This window comes from Cylas formicarius, unplaced genomic scaffold, assembly GCF_029955315.1.
Source record: "Cylas formicarius isolate icCylForm1 unplaced genomic scaffold, icCylForm1.1 PGA_scaffold_4__25_contigs__length_36172078, whole genome shotgun sequence".
Taxonomy (NCBI): Eukaryota; Metazoa; Arthropoda; class Insecta; order Coleoptera; family Brentidae; genus Cylas; species Cylas formicarius.
This window is the reverse complement of record NW_026844334.1, coordinates 7,006,309-7,012,631: the sequence shown is the minus strand read 5'-3', so window position 1 is coordinate 7,012,631 and position 6,323 is coordinate 7,006,309. Positions and strand designations below refer to the sequence as shown.

At 33.6% G+C, this 6,323-nt stretch overlaps 1 protein-coding gene across 3 annotated transcripts in view; it reads right to left on the bottom strand.

Moving 5' to 3' along the window:
• The window catches only part of LOC132700896 (uncharacterized), a 189,422-nt gene that overhangs the window by 131,290 nt on the left and 51,809 nt on the right, over positions 1-6,323 (bottom strand). The window lies entirely within an intron of this gene.

Sequence of the window (6,323 nt, the reverse complement as noted above, 5' to 3'; positions counted from 1 at the left end):
TTTTACTTTCCCTTTACTTGGGTATAACGTTAACTGTTTTAGTTGGTTTAATTTGAAAAATAATAAGAGATAATACAAGAAATATTATTCGATTTGTCTGTCTAATCTTAATATACGGTTTAAGTAACACACAATAACGCGTTTTACCACAAACCGAAACTCATTTATACGTACTCGACGCGCGTTTCGACAACCAAGTTGGCATCTTCAGGAGAAGATTAAAACTGTTTAAGTGTTTTTTGTTTCACTTGGAATTATCATTAACCAGCGAACTTTATCTATGCTAGAATGGCAACAGCGGGACAGAAAAGTGAGGCAAATTTTACAATAGAAATAGGTGGCTACTAATAGGCATTGTTATTTTTCTCTTGCTCGTTCATTTTATATTGTTTGATTAATTTATTTACCGACATATTTTTAATAAAATTGTTTAGACATCATTATTCGGTGATCAATTAAATATTTGTTGAAAATAAAATTAATTAATAATCTGAAAAACTTAACAAAACTTAAGAAAATTTCCCAAATTAATTTGCGTTAGAATTTAAAATATAAGTATTAGAATTATATTTTATATTTATATTTTATATATTTTATTTTTGAAAATTTTATGAGCCTGTATCTCAAAAGTTTTCTTCTTAAAATTAATTATTGACATTCAATTAGGAAACAGGGTGTTTTGATTAAGGGTTCTGTGCCCTAAACATCACCGAATTGTTTAAACCATTACTTTTGTGTTATTAGGAATAACAACACAATTTTTCAAAAAAAAAATTAACTCAGAATAAAACATAGGAGCAGTTTTGAACACAGTTCTATTAATAAAATATCTTATTAAAATATCTATACGTGCACCAAGTTTAGCTAACCCTTCGCCCTTATAATCACATTAATGTGTTCTATAAGTATAGAAATTTATTTATTAAACTTTAGCCGATTATAAATACATAACAAGAATCTGGCATTTTAAAGACTGTTTATTAATTAGTACGAGCATGAAATTATTAGGTATTCGATATACACAAGATTGTCGTCGTTAAAAATAGTGAAAATTTATCACAACCACTCAGTTCGCAGAATTGAAACGATTTCACAAATTACCCGTTATCAAACGATTTTCTCTCAAAAAGACCAAACAGATGTAAAAATTGCGAAATAATACGAAAGCTCCTATTACAAGTATCTATCAACAGTAAAAACGTATATGAGAAAGAAAACAATCCAAATCACTACCCATCTCATTCTAAATAAAATTTACTACACAAAATCGATACTTCGATCGATTCTAGTTTAAAGGGTTTAATTATGACTTGCCAAAATAATCTGAATACTTCTAGTTTGTGGTTGCCGGAAAAAGAGCTGACTATTTATCTTTGTATTACTGATGTACAATATTACTATGTAGTCCTGCTTATTTAATTCATAAAGTAGTCATACCTTGTTTTTCTGTAATATATTTGATTTGGTTGCTCGATTTTATTTGAAAATAATATACCACTTGCTGGAATTCTCCAAAGTATCATCAATTTATATGGCGCAGTCGATGGGGATCTCGCCGTTGTCGGAAATATTTTCTAGAAAGAATTCGATCGGCAATAATCCCGCGCGCAACACGAAATCCGTTTTCATTAACGGCAACTTAAAAGCTTGAGGACCAAGTTTTTCGCCCGTCCCGCGCGCCGCCAAAAGTAATATCTGCCTCGCGGACCGGGGGCCGAAATAAATGAACGTTTCAAAGTGTTTATCCAACTTGGTCGCTGGCAACATTTTCCACGTGAAGTTTCATATCATTTTTCCGAATTAAAAAACTTTCGACGAAACTTTTGATACGTCTGCGTTACTTTTTAATGGACTTTTATAAAGGGTGATCCATTTTGTATCCCTTATTGCCACACCTGTCATTAACAAAAATGTGTAAAAACATTATTTTTTCGCTGTCATTTTTGACCACTTAGTTGATATATTACCCCCAATATTCCGTTATCACGGACTAAAGAGAAATGAAGGACAATTTAATGACAGTTATTAAAACCTACTTACGAGACGGTTTTTATAATTATATTTTTTAGTTTAACACATCAGCATTTGCTGTTAAGCTATAGTGCTAATATAAGACTAGGAATAAAATAATTCTTCATTATCAGCGAGTGAAAAAGTAATACGATTACAGTAAAAAGACACCATAACATCGCCTTGCATATGAAAAATATCACCGAGAAATAGCAGAAAGTTTGGTTTTTCTAATTCAAAGAATGAAAATTATATATTTTTTTCTACTCCCGTCTATAAAATACCTAGATACACACCGATCTAGCGTGCGGGAAGCGTCACTTTACCTCGTCAGTTTCGTTTTCCACGAATCCGAGCCACTTCGGACATCTCCGCGTTTTTACCGCACGCATTTGGAAGCAATCGGATGTTTTCGGAGATATTTCCCACGCCTTCAGTTGTCACGTTTGTCAATTTTCACGGTCATGCCAGTGAATGTATTCGTGTTGTTTTGTGAAAATGTACCCAAAAACTAACGGTCGTAGAAAAAGTATAGTATGCAACACGTTCGGTAAAATTTTTGTTGCATAATTAACTATTTTTTTGGTGTCGTTTGCTATGTTTTTTACAGACCGTTGCTAAGATAGCAGTTTATCTAGAAAGCTTAAACTTAAGCTCTATGGTAGCGGTGGACCCATGAGTACTCAAAATGAGAGGACCTTTTTTGACCATGAAAAATACGACAAGCAAAAAAAAGTATCAGTTAAGTCTTCCACACAAATTTCACGTCTATGATTACAATAATATACCTTTAAAATAGTAAACAGAAAAGTGTAAAGAAAAAGATACGCCTGTTCGTATGCTGTCTAATTTTCAAGTTAATAGGTACTAGAAAAGTATGCCTTGCTAATGATCATGCAAAAATACATTAGTAGTTCAAAAAATAAATACAAACATTCAAAACAACTTGAACTTAAGGATGAATGTTAAATGAAAATATTTGTCTTCCTTATAATAATACAAAAACACCTTAACATCTTTTCCTGTGTGCTTTTGAGGTAATGCTTGTGTAGAATTCATCACAATGTGATAACCTATTGAAAATTTTATTAGGGCCCTTGTTCACTTTTTTCTTGTTATCCTCTTCACGGAAAATCAATACTCTTAAATTTTTTGGTAGAACAAGTCCAAAAAAATTGTCAATTCTAGGCTGTTTTCTTCTTGCCAATCTAAAAATAGGCACTAATCTTTATGGCAGGGACAAGCTTCGTGAATAGGACACTGCGATAGAAGTTGTGCTGAAGAAATAAAGTGAAGTGAAGAAGACTCCTGCTCTTCACTTTGTCAGTGAAAATGTTAAATTTATAGTCACTTGCTCAACGTTTTTGCTATTAGTAACGAAATATAGTAGCATCGAGGCAACTATCGAGTTTTGGTTTCCTTCTTTAAATTCCAGTCTAACTCCTTTTAATATTGGGCCAGAGAATCGCACTTTTAAGTGCAAAAAGATATCGCCTAAAGAGAAAAACTGAGTGTGCAAGGTGACGAAAAGTGTAATTTAAAAAAAATAACTCTTTTTATTTTAAAAACGAAATACCCACTCTAAGATAAGATTTTAATGTAACTTAGACAGGTATTCCGTTGATAACTAGAAAACCAAGTCATTCGTATTAGAATACGATGATATTAGTATTTTGAAAACATGAATTCTTCGAATGAAATAAACGTCGATATAAATAATAAAATTCTAATATTTCTAACGCACCCCAAAGACGAAGAAACTAAATATCCGGAAGGTGCAATTACAACAACAAGATGGCGGCACTAGTTACCAAAAGTTTTGTAGTTACTTACCAAAGCTCCAGCCATTTTGGACGCATGGTTTTTAGTTAAGAGTTGTTTGTTTTCATGAATATGGAAAAAAATGCTATAGAGCCGTTAAAAGATATTTGTTTTTGAAAGTTTAGGAGCAATAAAAGAGAGTCAAAAAAAGCAAAAGCTGTTTTTTTTCTGCTGGGAAAGTGGGCGACTGTTTTTTGGGATAGACATGGAGTAATCTTAATCGATTACCTTTGAAAAGGAATAAAAGAAATCCATAGTTCTTACTATTACAAACTCTCCGTAGAGAGTGAAATGGTGAAGTAAGAGAAATACATCCCTGGCGCAATGATGCCACCATGAGCAGTATCAAAATAATGCGCACGTTATGCGCAATTTTGGACACATTTTTTAAAATAGAGAGAGTGTTCTGCTCTCCCGAATTGTATTCTTTAAATTCTGATTTTTTCCCCAGAGAAGTGCACAAAATTTAATTTGGTTAAGGAAAAGTCAGAGATTTCTAACGGTACAACAAAGTTTTAATTTGGTTGATGTCGGATGGGAATTTTGGAATTGTGGAAGGTGATAAGTTTACCACACATTCAGAAGATGAAGCTGTATTTTATTAAAACAATGTGCGAAAAATTTCATTAGAGCATTATTCTGATATTGTTATGACATCGAATGCATATGTGAAAGCTGATGGCGTCATTTAATAGAAAATCTTGTTAGTCCAGTATATTTCGGCTACAAAAAAATCTTAATTACTTTTTATAATTATAGTGATTTATGACTCCTTCAGTTAACAAAATTTTTATCATTAAAAGAGGGAAGAAGAATCTATACGGTGGGTACAACGGTTACTATAATTGAGAAGAAAATCATAGCATTGAATTTTTTGCTGATATATGTGTCAAGGTGTGAACTACGCGCTGAACAAATCCTAAAACTCTGAAAACACATTTATGGTGCATTCAGAAGAGGAGAAACTCCCTTTTCATCTCCTTACCTCCTTGCTTGGTAAACAGTATTAGAAGCTCAATTCATTGAGGCCCCATGAAAAAGGTTCCTCCGGAGGACAAAACTCTTCTATGAGAAGAAGTGACGATGTACATCATAATGCAGCAGCAAGACAAGTAGAAGAAAAGGACACTATAGCAGAGGACTAACAACAACTGGCACCCGTTCGAGTGACATCAAATGCTGCTCCGCCTGCTCCCCTTCGTCCGTTCTCGAAGCAAAGAAAATTAGATTTTTTTCGACGTCATTTCGTCCGACAAATTATAGATGGCGCACTTTTCACGTCAAAGCCATCGAAAAGGCCTCTATCGGGAGACCGAAGCGGAAAGCCGCTCTGTAGTTAACATTTTGCGTCCGACGTTAACGAGATAAGTTAATGAAAGGGTATGCATCGGACAAAATATTCCGCAAATAAAACCGAATCAATACCGGATAAAAGCCGAACGCAAAAAACAATCCCCGGGTCTGATAAATCATTCGCAGGCTCGTCGTATCCAGAGCGCCGACCGGCCTGCTGGAAATGTATCGAGCTTCGAATAGGAACGATAATTTATTTCGCAACTTATGCAACTGGAAAAAGTAACCGTGGCCCCACGAGACGTCACCCTATTCGAAGTCTTCAAATTTCAAAAATTTTGCAGGGGACAAGTTAAAGCTGACACTTCAGCTTTGTTTGGGTTCAAACTGCTTAGGACTAGTTCCAAAATGGGTAACACTGCACCAAAATTTAGTGATAGTGCTATGAACGTAATTCGATAAGAGGTAGCTAAAATATCAGTAGAAAGCTGCTCTAACTGTGCAGAACGAGTAATAAAAGATGAAAATATTTATCGAGAACGATTAGCGGCGGAGTTGATCATTGAACTAGGTGACAAGAGTAGCGATAGTGATGATTTTTTAAGTGACATACTCTATTATTATTATTATATTAAATATATTGTATATTAATAATGATACTATGTAGAAATGTAACGTAATAGAACGTAATAAATTGCTACTTTGTATTAATTTTGTTATGTACATGTTTCCAGAATTGCTCGGCGAAAAGTATTGAAAACGTACTTATATCCCGCTTGTTAAAGTATGTTCTGCGATTTTGGAGTAATAAACAGTAGGCAAAGTTAATCACGAGGCCGGTTCTAAAAACAAAATATTTCTGGTCATGGTGTATGCATTCTTTTTTTTTATAAAGGATATAATGTATTTCCTTTAAAATATTATTTATTATTATACAAAAAATTAACTATTTAAATTAAAAATAAATCAACCCGTGAAGAACACAAATAACAATTATAAATTGGGGTAGGGTTTCAATTCTGGGCAGTTCTAGACCACTATACGGCGCATAACTGGGGTTGCCGACTTTTGAACAGATCTTTGAGATCCTTGAAATATCACCCGTGGGTTAGTTTTGTACTTGCACGCTTTGTTGCTTTGTTTTGTTGACGTTGCATAAAAAAGTGAGAGTAACTTTGCTTTTCCTTATTTCTTTAAAA